This window comes from Condylura cristata, unplaced genomic scaffold, assembly GCF_000260355.1.
Source record: "Condylura cristata isolate star-nosed mole 26May11 unplaced genomic scaffold, ConCri1.0 scaffold00006, whole genome shotgun sequence".
In the NCBI taxonomy this organism is placed as follows: Eukaryota; Metazoa; Chordata; class Mammalia; order Eulipotyphla; family Talpidae; genus Condylura; species Condylura cristata.
Genome location: NW_004567107.1, coordinates 26,450,065 through 26,464,324, shown reverse-complemented (window position 1 = coordinate 26,464,324; position 14,260 = coordinate 26,450,065). Strand labels below are relative to the sequence as shown.

The 14,260-nt window shown below is 36.7% G+C and overlaps 1 pseudogene; it reads left to right on the top strand.

The window, feature by feature from the left end:
* The first annotated feature begins 3,713 nt into the window (after nucleotides 1-3,713).
* On the top strand, nucleotides 3,714-8,371 carry LOC105853251 (annotated as a pseudogene).
* The last annotated feature ends 5,889 nt before the right edge of the window (nucleotides 8,372-14,260 follow it).

The following is a 14,260-nucleotide window of genomic DNA, read 5'->3' as shown; positions in this document are numbered from 1 at the left end:
TGGTTTTTCTTAATGCATAAGGCTCTTGTATTTGTCCAATTCCTTTGCTTATCTTGTTCTTTTGCCAAAGACTTCTCTTCTTTGGCAATTTCTTCCTTATACTTTTTATTATTTCCTTTCATTTTATATTTTGTCATAATTTCAAGCTTAGAGAAAAACTGCAAAAGTAGCATAAAGAACTTTCATATGTCTTTTTACCCAGATTCCCAAAATGTTAACCATGTGAGTTATCATTCCCTTCTTTCTCTCTCACTCACAACAGTCATTTTTCTGAACCAGTTGAGAATCAGCTTCAGGTATGATGCCTTCTTACTCTAAGTACTTCATTCCCCCCCCCCCGTTTTTAAAAAAGATTTATTTATTTATGCATACAGAATGGGGTACAGGCCAGAGGTGCAAGAGTGGCAAAAGGATTCACCAGAGACAGAGTGGGGAGTAGAACAGGCAGACTGACAAAGTACACTGCTGAGGGGAGCAGTGGGAGGATCAGCAGAGGTCTGACACTCCAAGTACTTCAGTGGGATCTCCAGGATTCACTTACATGATATAAATAACAAATACGTTCATGTAACACCATATAAATATAAAATAATAAATACATATAAAATATATAAAATCAAGAAAATATCATTACATAGTACTGTCATCAAATCTGGATTTTTTCCCCCAATTTTACTAATAATATCTTTTATTGCAAAAGAAAATTCCAGGTTGTGCATTGCATTTATTATGCATCATTTTCTTTATACTCCTTTAGTATAAAATAATTCCTCAATCTTTCTTTGTGTTTTATGACACTGGTACTTTTTAAGGGATTGAGGAATGTATTTTAGGGGACATTCCTCAATTTGTGTTTGTTTGTTTTATAGCTTTTTTATGATATGTTCAGGTTATACGATTTAGTTGGACAACTGCAGAAATGACGAGGTATTCTCAAATCACCACATCATTTTCTTTTTCAATATGAAATTTCTCTCAGACCCACTGAATTCCCCTTCCCCTCCTCAGAGGTCGGTAACTTGTTATTGTTGATTGGTATCCATCTAGAATTTTCCTCTACTCATTTATACACACACACACATACACAGAGATTCCTTAAAACTCTGAGTATACAGAATAACTATGGCTCTGTAATTTGCCTTTTTACTTACATGTATGTCTTGAGATCTTCCCATGTCATTACATGAAGATCCATTCAACTTATCCTTTCAAAAGAAGCATAGCTTTTAAAATATATATATATGTAAAAAATATATATATAATTTATTTTTATTATTGATGAATATTTATGTTGTTTCTATTTTTTCTATCACAAACAATCTTTGTATGTATATTTATGGGCACAACTCACAATTTTGATATCCAATAGCTCCTTTAAACGGCTTTGCCAGTTTGTATTCACTGGTCATGTTTTCATTATCAGTGATGTTGAGTACTTTACCACAGTTCATGACCTTCTGCATTTCCTTTGTGAATCACCTATTGGTGTTCTTTGTATTAGAATGCTGGATTCTTACCTACCATTTATTTTGCCTCCCCCTCTGTGAAAGCTTCTCCCCTTCCCCAGAGTAGCCAGATACTCCCTCTTCCACTGTCCCTCAGCATTGCTCACATGGCACCTAGGCATTAGGCATTTGTTGGCAGGAATTCCACAGTGAGTCTACTTATTCCACAAGCATTCACTGTGCACTTACTGTGTGCTCCACCTTGGGCTAGGTGCTATATGAACATCATTACAGGAGCAGATCATCATAGTCTCCACTGTTAAGGAGTTTAGTTTTGAAAGGCAGACTTGGGCATAAAAAAGAACATGCATTTTAGGTCCTGATAAGACTAGGCTTGAACCCCAAAAGACCTTGTCAAATTGTAATTTCCTTACCAATGAAATTCTGAAAATAGAAGAGAGACAATATATCTGAAATAGCTATACAACTGAAGTAGCTAGCAATAGCATGTTACATAGTAGGTTCTCAGTGAATTAACAGTAATTGAAAGAAAACTGTTAAGAGGGCAAATGATTAGTCCTCAGAGATTCTAATAAGCTACAATAAAAGAAAGTGGTTCATTTCTCTACAATGGAAGGTAATTTAGTAATTTGAGTTAATTTATGCCACTAATCAAGAACTTGCTAGTGTATCCCACATCTTGCTTTCCTGCTGTAGGTTTCTGCTTTGTCCTGGCCCCTCACCCAATTCAACTGCTCACTGTTGATATAGTATCAATGCTGATCTGGGGAAAGCAAGTGCTTCCTTCCTCCAATAAATGGACTCTTTAGAATGTTTTCCATAAGAGAGGCTTCAGAATTCTCGTGCATGTTGCTGCCTATGATCCAAGAAGTGTGAAACATACATAGCTTGAAGTGAAAAGAGAAATTCTGTGTGTGTGTGTTGGGGATGGGAGTGGGGAGGTTTAGAGACCTGGATTATCAACAAAGCTCAGCCTCTGTAAGGGCACTTTTGGTAAGTCTCTTGCTTTATTATTTCTAGCTTAGAAGACTGGATATTATGATTTAAAAAAAGTAATCTAAATGAGAACTCACCATATAAAGTCAAGGTGTATATGCGTTTCCTTAGTCAGAAATCTATGTACTCTTGGGATCTCTGCAGCTCTTTATATTCATCTTAGTTTTACTATACTACACTCCAGCTATTCGAAGTCATATTTCCCCATTGAATTGACAGCTGGTGGATTCATATTTGGTCCTTGGTTTTCCATTGCCTACAGGGAGTTAGAATTACTTCAATTCTTTAACACCTTTGAGTGCATGTTGTCTGCCTAATATTGTTAGCTGGTGAAGATATAAAGATAAAATGTAAAAACCTCTGCTTTTAGGGAGCCCATAATCAGGCAGAGAGAGAGAACTATAAGACAAATACAAGCTTAATTTTCAGGACCGTGGCTAAGGACTAACGAATTGATAAAGTACATCGTTATTTGTAATGTTGTAGAGGTCGGTATATTATTAGTAAACATTAAAATAAGACGTGAGAAGAGGAACCTAACAACGCAATCGTGCAGCATCCATGGAAAAGACTTACAAAGGACCAGTAATAACTTTAATCTTTATTAAGAGCTTTTCAAGGCTCAGAAAGAGTTAAATCTGTTGCCTTGTAGTCAAGAAAAAGAGCGCCGGAAGCACGTTGGGGTGAGTCAAGTTCAACTTCAATCCAAATCGGAAGCCTAGCGCACAGAAGCAGCTAGACACCGTGCAGCCTCAAAGAAGTTTCTCCTTTGCTGGGGGTCCCCTGCCCCAAACAGGGCTCCGCCCCCACGCCACGTGGCTCCAGGACCTTGTCCCAGACTTCTAGGAAGGTGGTGGCGCGAGTTCTGAAACCAGCTCAAGGGCATTATGGAAGCTGTAGTTTTTCTCGCAGGCAAAGGCTACGAGCCCCCGGCCCTGGTTTTGCTCACTAGATAACATCTGTTGCGTGGAAATCATTCAAAGAGCACCCCCATGATAGATGCAGCCTAGAAACCGGGAAGGGAAAGGGACAAGATAAGGTTTATATAGCGAAAGATCAGCTACTCGCGGGGCAGAGAAGGGATTAATAGTTATTACGCATGCGCACAGAGGGCACGGGGGGGGTGGGCGGGGACGGAAGACGACTCCTGGGAGCCGTGTTTTCCCCGGAAGTGCCTTCCCTCCTCCGGGTCCGCGCGGACGCGGTTTCCTTACCTCATTTGTCCTCGCCCCTCCCCGTCCCTCTACGCGTTTTGGTTCCTGGTTGGTGCTTCCTGGTCGCAGCTGCGGCAGTGAGTATGTGTGTGACGGACCCCTCGCCGCCCGCGGCCGGGGACCCCTCGCCCGCCGGGCTGTGAAACTAGCGCGTTTCCCCTTGCCGGCTCCCGCGTCCCTTGTCTGTACCCCACTCGTGGCGGGGTGCGGCTCGTGGCCCCTCCGTCTAGCTCTGCTCCATGCGATTTGGCTGACCTGCTGGGGTGTCCACTTTCACCGTGCTGGATCAAGGCCGGAGGCCGAGGTTCAAAAAGGGCTAGGTGCATGTGGCCCCGATGGGGGTGGAGTTTCTGCCGATTTCACCTTCATCACCTCCCACCTCTGTCTCATTTAGGGAAAACGATCAGTATAGTTTGTTAAACGCGTAGATCTCACAGCTCAGAGGGTGAGGATTGAACCGTCCTGGACTAACTTCAGCCTCTGTTGTCAGAAGCAGCAGCGGCAGCTGTAAGGCCAAAACAATATCAGGAGGTGTTCCCCTTTTTCCAAGTAAAACAGGACGATTTGGACTGTGTTCTCTAAGATTCCTTTTATCCCTGACATCCTGTGAGCGGGCAGTTAACTTCAACTTTAGGGAAGAGCAGCAGGTGCAGAGGGAAAACGCTGGGAGTCAGCAGGCCGGAGATCTGCTTGTATTGGAGACCTAGAAATCGCTTCTTTAGGCTGCATCTACCTTTATTTCGGATTACAGGGTTGAATGAGATCTTTTAGGGGACTTTAAAGCTCAGTGGATAAATAAACTTTTCAGAGCCCCATTCCCGATATGTGTAAAGCAAGAGTTTTCAGTGTGGTCAAGTTCCTTCCAAAACTCGTAAATCTGTTTTGAATTCTTCAGGCTATCATGTCCAAAAACATTTAAGCTGTGTCTATATTTACCACGATGTTATTATGCTTTTGGAATTTTCAGCATTGCTGTTTTCAAGGGAATTGGAGGATGAGAAATGAACTGAATAGGAAATGGAATTGAAGGCTATAAAATAACTAGCTGTAAGGGAAAGATACTGTGTAGCAAAAGGAAAAGGAGGTGGGAAAGGTGAAGGAGTGTTTTTAGGATTAGTTCTCATAAAAAGACTTTATGTGTATCTCTCTCGCAAGAACAGCTGGCTGGTCTGAATATATTTAGCATCATTTTCTCCCACCAAGCTCTTGTGTTTCTGTCTTTGGTGACCATTGTTTGATACATTTAGTTTCTCTGTCCTAGTCAGATTTGCTTCAGAGTGAAAGTCAGATTTAAAGAATGGATAGAAATTTTAACACTGGAGTCAACTGAATAGTTTTTCAACCTGTCACTGCCAGGAAGGCACACACTAAAAGTACATTTAAGTTGAAAATAATCTGTCTGTAATCACTTTCCCAGGAAAATTGGGTTTAAAAATCAACCTGTGGATTTGATTTGAATCAGTTGGATGTGGATACCAGTATCTTCAAGAAGAAATATCCGGGATAAAGTTCTTTGGAAGGAAATAACATACTGTCAGGGAAAAGCAGTAGGAAGGTCGTTAGAGGAGAAAGTATAAGCTTTAAAGATTGTGAAATCTGAAATTTAAAGTAAACCTTAAATTGTCTAATTGAAAAAAATTGAGTGAATGGGTATAACTCCCACTTTTGAATGAGAGCCATTGGAGTTATTCTTTATAGGTGTTCTATCATTTTTATAGGTGTGAACCATTTTTATTCTTCAGATAAGTTTCAACCCCAAACTGATTTCCTAGGTTACTCCAGAAGAACTGCCTTTTTGGTCATGGGATTGCTTTTATCTTAAGAGTGTCAACTTGGGAAGTCTTGGATTGTGAACTGAGAAATTTAAATGATGCTTTTCTTTCCAATTGAAGCACACCTTTCATAGTTTTAATATTCTACTAGGAAGTAAAATCGCTATTTGTGAGGTAAATTCAGGTGTTCAAATCATCGCAGTTAACATTGGAGGAAGGTTTTCAAATTGAAAACATTTTAAAGTTTTAATGAATTCACTTGGCATTGCTTCTAGCTTGTTCTTAGCAAGCTACAGAATCTTGGATAGGCCTCCTTAACTCTTTGGACTTCAATTTTCTTACATGTAAATTGAAGTTTTGTAAGTTATCTTCCAGGTTTAAAATTTTGTGATTTCTATAGAGACCTTTTGATGTCCAGTTAAGAATGTTTGAGAATTATATACAGTGACCAAAAATCTGAGAGCCTTCTGAGTCTTTATCTATGTACATTTATTTCATATTTATCTCCCCAAGTACACACTTTAAAAAAAGTAAATTAAATATATTTGAGTGTAATTAAAGTAGTAACATAAATCAAAACAGCCTCAGGCAAATGTTAGCCTTGGCATACATAAGCTAAATAAATAGAAGAGCAAGTTATGCTGAGCACAATTTTCAAAGAAGGTACAAAATCCTCTTAAGGGCCATAGGGGCTAAATTGTTAAATTCATTTTTCTACATTTCAGGGCAAGAGATAAACCCTTAGACTCAAGGAAGTCCATTTTTTTATTATATTTCTGTAGTTTATTTTTGGCATACATTCACAGGTGTGCCTATGGCTCTATTCTTAATCCCTTTCCTTTGGGATGGCTCCAAGAGTAGTGCAAATTTGTAACTGTAATTTAGCTCTTTAATTTTTTCTGTGCTGCGCCAGAATTATGTTTTATCTTAAGTCCACACTGGATCCTCAGGATGGATCCAGTAAGGATTTTGAAGGAAGCTTAATTCCTTTGACTTCTTTTAGAATTAATTTACCTGTTAAATAAAAAGGAAAGTATTCATCTTTTATTGGAATTCCTCTGAGGCTAACATTTCAATATAAACTGATAAATGCTATGAGCATTATTATTGACAGCCATATTCAACTTGAATGACAACAACAGCATAGCAACCTGAGGGACACTGCAAGAAAGGAACAGGTAGACTTGAAAAGTTCTATTTTTTCCAACTTTATTGAGATTTAATTGGCAAATAATGTAAGATTAATGTGTATAGCATAATGATTTAATCTACATATATATTGTAAAACGATTGCCACCTTAGTTTACCATTACCACACAGTTTTACTTTTTTTGGAGTGTGGTAAAAATATGTTAAGATGTATGCTGTTGGCAGATTCCAGGTGTATAGTGTTATTATTAATAAACACAAACTGTGTGAATTTGAGGGAGCTATCATTTAACAAAGTGCTTTTTTTGGGTTTGTGATCTGTGCTTGTATGAATGTTTTTTGAGATAATTATTAGCACTCTGGTTAGTGTTTTAAAATGTGAAGTGCTGTGGAAGTGCATAGAGTTTTGTGGGTCAAAGAAAGCTTTCTTGAGGAAGTGATATTTAAGCTGACTTCAGAGATAAGCAAGATTTATTATGGTCACAGGAGGATGGCAAACTATTCCTAAAGCTGGGAGTTTTGAATCAATTTTAGGTTCTTAGTAAGTTTGTGATTGATACACATCTTTAGAGATATCATGGTAAATCAGGCTTATCAGACACTTTTATGTACTTTTTGGGTCAAGCATCAGAGGGCTATTACTTTAATTTTTAATTGAGAGTAAAAATATTACACCAAAGTATTAGATATGATAGTTGTTACCTATTGTGGATTTTATTCATTGTTAGAGTAATATTCCCATATGAGAACTTATAACTAAAAAGATAAAATATAGAACCAGACCAGGAAAAGGGTGAGGAGTGGATAGACTGGTGAGAACTACCAAAAATATTTTTGCAGAGAAAGTGGTATCTGAAACTGTGGCTCAACTTGTTATTCCTTCTAGCTTAACCTGTGAAGTATGACATTTTCATTAATAACTACAACTGGATTTATTAGTATTAATTTTCTTTTGGTAGGGGTGGTCCATTATTTAGAGTAAGTCATAATAAAATTTAGAAATCCTTGAAAAAAGATCTTCTAACTGAAAAAGGTAACTTACTATGTCATTGAGAAAAGTGATGATGTAAAGTAGGTGTAAGGGGTGCTATCAGGTATGATCTGAGCTCTTAAATATATTCTTTGTATGACTTTCTCTTTTCTAGCATCAAGATTAATCATATCCATGATGTTTGGTGGTTATGAGACTATAGAAGCATATGAAGATGACCTTTACCGTGAAGAGTCATCTAGTGAACTGAGTGTTGATAGTGAGGTGGAATTTCAACTCTACAGTCAAGTTCATTATGCCCAAGATCTTGATAATGTCATCAGGGAGGAAGAGCATGAAGAGAAATCTGGGAATTCTCCATCATCCAGTAGTAAACCAAATCAGAAGAACTTAATTATCCTTTCAGATAGTGAGGTCATCCAGCTATCAGATGGGTCAGAAGTCATCACTTTGTCTGATGAAGATAGTATTTATAGATGTAAAAGAAAGAATTTGAGAGCCCCCCCAAAAGAAAAGAATCCAGGTTCTCCTACTTCTCTTTGTTCTGATGAATTGGCTGATCAGAAATGCACGAGGGATATTGAGAAACCTAAATCTCAGGAGAGACCAGAAAAGATCCGAGAAGTGATGATCATAGAGGTCAGTTCAAGTGAAGAAGAGAGCACCATTTCAGAAAGTGATAACGTGGAAAATTGGATGCTCCTGGGATGTGAAGTTGATGATAAAGATGATGATATCCTTCTCAACATTGTGGGATGTGAAAACTCTGTTAATGAAGGTTAGTATTATATTGGCCATTTTGAAAAGTAGTATCATCTTAAATAAGGAAGACTGCTTTCCCCAGACAAAAGACCAATAGGGTCTGTTCCATTTAGTCTCTCATCTCTTGGTCTTGTTATATGGCTTGTTTCTCATGAGACTCTTTACTGATGGCTACTCTAATGGTGGTCTGTTTGAACTCAGAGTATGTCAATATCAAAGACACTGTGCTTCTGTCATAAGCAAATTCATAGCAGCTTCTTCCTGTTTGGCTAGAGCCAGTTCTGGACCTGAAATCTTAGTTTCCCTCTCTCTCTGCTTGGTACCACAGGTGAGTACTCCTGTCTGTCAGCATTGACCCTGTGCCCTCATTTGGCCAACTCTGTTGGGACCACCTCTTCCTGAGTGATTTGCTTTCTCAGGAGTTAGGCAGATAGCAAGCATGGGTAATGCCAGGTACACACAGGATATAGAATTAGGATTTTAAAAACTGTATAGTCAGTAAAACTAGACATCTATGAAAAACTTTAAGTCTATGGTAGACTACACAAGGGAATGTAAATTCTGAGAATCACATCATTGAGGACTGAAATTTTGGTGTTCGTATTCTCTGCTACCTATACTCATCTAATCTTGATGTTTATTCCTTTAAAAACTTCACTTTCTGCAAAAATCTGTGCTCTGGCATTAGTTGCTTAAATGTTTTTTTTTTATTTTCCCTGCACATTGTTGTTGTACTAGTTGTTTTTTAAATGCTCATGGTACTTTGCTGAAATGCTCAAAGTACTTTGCTGCTGCTTCAAATCTCTAATGGCACCCACTTGTCCAGGATGTACAAGAAAATGATGACATTGATTGTAGACCATGCTTATGAACCCTTGATGTTGACCAACTTTTTTTATTTTTAGGTTAGGTAAGAAATATTTAGATTTCCAGGCCAAAGGATCTTCTATTTGTCTTTTGCCCTTGTGGGAAAGCAGCCATAATATCTGAAGAAATGGGACGCCCATCAGGGTTGACCTTAAGGATTTTGATAACAAAGGAGTAAAACAGTTACTAGAACATGAAGCAGCATTGGGCCAAGTTTTGTTAGAATAAAGAAGATCCGATGATGTTTTTAGAGTAGAAGAAAGAGAGTTTTGAAAAGGAGACATTAAGCCTGTTTGGTAGATCGGGGTGGGGAAGGCAATTAAAAGATGGGATCGTGTGTGTGTGTGTGTGTGTGTCTCTATATATGTGACAGAGTTTTAAGAGAAGACACAGCATTGATTGTTACGTTAGCAGATATTTTATGGAAGTAGAGACACATGAATAAATTCTGATGGATACAGGTGCATGAGAGAATATATGAGGATGTAGATGTGACTCTTGGGAAAATGAAAGTGAGAGTAGATGTGGGCAGGACACACTTGGAAGCTTAGAGTATGGATAGGATGTTTAAGAGCCGATATTGGGAGTGACTCCCAAGATCATGAAGTAGTAACCACTAACTTAAGCAATATTGAAATTATTTCTGAAATAACTTGACTAGTTATTTATTTATAGTTTTAGTATTGTTAATTGAGAAATTGCATGTTAACAAAAAGCTACACTTTGGTGCTCTCTTGAATATATGACTTTGTATTTTATGAACTGCAACATTATACACTTGAAAACCATCTTATAACGAGGATATTGCATATATATGTGTGTGTGTGTGTATTTAGATATATTGCATGCCTGTATGCAGTGTGTGTGTGTTGTATAACTGTAATAACTAATTCTGCAACTCATTAGTACTTTAAAGATAATAGGTTGGAAAATCGTTGTGTTTGTGAATAAGCAATAAAATGAAAGAATTGCCCAGCAGTAGTTATTTAGTCAAAATTGAAACAATATTGACTTATATTGAACTTATTTTTAAGAATTTTATAACTTTTGGTGGCACATCAGGTGAAGGCACAGCACTGTGGAACTATCTGCTGCCACTGCTGTGTGAGTTTGATCCCTGGCCAGGGAGGTGACCCACATGGTGCAGTAGACCTCTCCTGTCTTACCCGCTGCTCCCCTCAGCAGTGTACTTTGTCAGTCTGCCTGTTTTGCTCCCCTCTCTGTCTCTGGTGAATCCTCTCACCCCCCTGCGCCTGTACTCCAGTTTTGTATGCATAAATAAATAAATCTTTTAAAAATAGAATTTTATAACATTTTCCAGCAATACATGGTAGCCTAGAGCAAGATGACAGAGATCAAATGATCCAGGATTAGGTACAACATAACAGAAGGTCATACAAGTGGTTTCATCAAGCACTAATGTGTTCATAATGGTAAGCCATTTTTTAAAATCAGGTTCCTCATGCCCGCCTTGCTGAATATTTCCATTTGAGTACCTACTTTTTTATTTTAGATTAATACTACTGAAAAACATGGTACATTGAAAAGAAAGCTTATCTTTCCACTGAAAGAGGCCCAGGTTAACTGGGAGGCAACTTACAGGAGAACTAGGGTTTGTTAGGTCAAATGAAAGGGAGTTAATGGAGGGAGGGCAATGAGGATGAGATAGTTGAGCTGTATGGAAATGAGTATTTTACAAGAAAGACTGATGGATTTAATAGTTATGTCTTATAGGAATAAAGAAAAGAAAGTTAGTAGTCAGGTATATACAGAAACCTAGAAAACAATTTTAGTATTTTATGTTATAAACAGACAATAAGAGGCATGGCTGATTGTAATTCACCTGCTTTTTTTAGGAGGTGGGATATTTGTATTGAGATAAAATTAACCTATTTAAAATAAACCATTGGGCCCTCCCTGGTGACGCAGTGGGTTAAAGCACTGCACTAAGAAGCTTAAGTCACTTCCGCATGAGTTCTTTCCCCGCCTGCCCTGGAGGAGGCCACATGGTGTGGCAGACCTCTCCTGACCTGCCCGCTGCTCCCCTCAGCAGTGTACTTCGTTGATCTGCCTGTTCTGCTCCCCACTCTGTCCCTGGTGAATCCTCTCACCCTCCGCATCTCTGGCCTGTACCCCAGTTCTATATGAATAAATAAATAAATCTTAAAAAAATTAAAAAAAAAACAAACCATTAAAGTATTCAATTTGGAAAAAAAAAGTGTTCAGTTTGGTGGCATTTAATATATTCATAGTGTTGTGGAACTATAACTTCCTTCTAGTTTCAGAACTTTCCCAGCATATCCAGAGAAACTCCTGTGTTCATTGAACAGCCATTCTCTATCCCCTCCTCCCTCAGACCAGGGTATCTAATAATCTGCTCTTTCTGAATTATCTATTCTGAATATCTTATGTAATAGAATCATCTAGTATGTGACCTTTTGTTTCTGGTTCCCTTCAATTACCATGTTTTGGAAGTTTACATATATAATATGCATCAATCATCCTTTTAAAGGCTAAATAATATTCCATTGTATGGATATACCACATTAGTTTATCTACTCAGCTATTGATACACTTTCGCCCTTTCCATGTTTTAGCAATTAAAAATAGTGTTTTTATGAACATTCGTGACAAGTATTTATTTGAATACCTCTGCTGGGTATTTTGGGTCTATACCTAGGAGTGGAATTACTGACTTTTTTTTAATGTTTCACTTTTGAGGAACCATCAAACTCTTTTTCATAGTGGCTGCAACATTATACATTCCCCACCATTAATGTACTAGGCTTCCAATTAACTGCATTGTTTCTTAGGATGACATGTCATGTTGTACATTTATTTGATTCATTTGTTGATTCCATTATGTCATACTGTTTTTCCTCCCAGTATTTTGTTTTTCATAGATGTTGCTTATTTTGGTATTTGTTTTTCTAGAGTGGCTATTTTTGTATCATATTTTCATTACATGTTTTCATCTGTTGATTGTAAAGAAACTGATTCATTCTTATAGGTATGTATTCCTTTAAATTTTAGTGCACCTCTATGTGTATAAACATATACCATTTTTTTCTGCAACATATCATAGTAAAACTGTATGATACAAGATCTAACTACTTCCAAGTTTTTTGTATATTTCTGTTACCCATATTGAAATTTATCTCTATTCTATGCTCATAGGGTTTGTTTTCTGTTACAGCCAAATTGAAACAAGGTCTGCAGTTCTGTAGATTAGCTTGCTTCTTACAAACTTTTATAAGTATTCATATATTCCTTAATTTTATTTCCTTGATCTGCTAATGCCATAATCCTATTTCTTCCCAGTTAATAGACAATATATTTAGTACTGATGTCTCTTTGAGTGTGTTGTTACTTTTAGTCATTATCATTCCATTCATAAATAGATTTGGGAATAAATCTGTTTCAGCTTATATATATAATATTTTTTTAGAATTTTTTTTTCATGTCAATGGAAGTTTTTGGAAATTCTGGCATACTTTCAAAATAATTGTTAGACAGCAGCAATAACATTTCATAAACCATTCCCTCAACCCCCCAAATAATGTCATGTTTAAAATGTTAATATAGGAGATCGTAAACTCCTTGAGGGAAAACTCCTTTTCCATATTCAGAAGGCTCCTTATAATATTTAGAGTCATTTCTTGACACATGTTACTTTGTTTTCCAGTGATTGTTACATGATCCAACACTATGGAGCATCCTCTGGTTGAAGAAAAGATAGCATATTTTATGACTTGTAAGGAGGATCTCAAAATAGGGAAAGATTACTGTTTAAAGTAGTCAAATTATGGGGACACACAAATGCTATAAAATTATTAAAGAATAATTAACAGTTTATTTTCCTACATAGAGAAGTGATTTTATTAGCGCTAGGAGTAGGAGTAATTGTTAACTCCTTGTTAATTTTTTTATTATGGAAATTTTAAAATATTAAAAAAAATGTTTTAATGGACTCATCGTCCCATAAACCAGCTTCAGTAATTATCAACTGGGACTAATATTTTTCTCCTCTACAGCTTCATGCCTCTGTGTTATTTTGGAATAAATTACAGATAATGTATCATTTTGTTCCTACACACACACACACACACACACACACACACACACACATTTCAGTATATACTTATGAAGGGTGAACGATTGTTTTTAAGAAACATAATCATACTAAAAGTTCCTTTGTAATTATATATTTAGTAAGCATTTACATTTCCCTGATTGATTCAGTTTTTGCTCTTATAGTATTATTTGGTTTAGATTCATTTTTTATAATTAGTTGATAGCTTAAGTTCTTTATGAAGTCCTCCTTTACCTCTTCTTTATGTGTGTGTGTGTGTGTCTTTTTTCTTCCTATAAATTAATTATACTGGATGGTGTATACTCTAGAATTTCCTGTTGTGTGAATTTTGTGATATTTAACATATTCCACTGTCCATGCATTTCCTGTGTATTGGTAAATTTAGAAGCTTGATTAAATTCAGGTTTCTCTCTGTGATTATGTTATTTGAATGATTCCATGATTATGCTATCAACTAGATTCAAAGATTAGGTTCATTTGCTTTATTTTTCTTGCTGTTGTTTATTTTTCAGTATTAGCTTTTAAGAATGTAGTTTGTTTTAATTTATGTAAAATGTTTGTTTGTAAATTCAGATCAACAAGACAAGGTAAAATATATTCAAAGAAGTATTCCTTCTTTTCAGTCTTCACCCTGTTCCTGTTCTTTCACCTTTATGAGTAATAATTACATGAAAATAAATGTTTGTACTTATATTTAGAAAAGTGTATATACATGCACATATGCATATATACAACTGTGTATATATGCCCTCTCTTCCCTTTTTAAAATACTTCAACATACTGTCCACACTTTATTTTGTCTCTTTTCTTTTGTCAGGGTATATCCTGGTGATCAGTCATAGTAATATATGGAAATATCTTGCATTTCTACAACTGTCGATTATTTTTGTATCTTCTACACTAATCTGAGCTGGATATATTAAGCATATATTAAATGCTTTTGGAAGTGA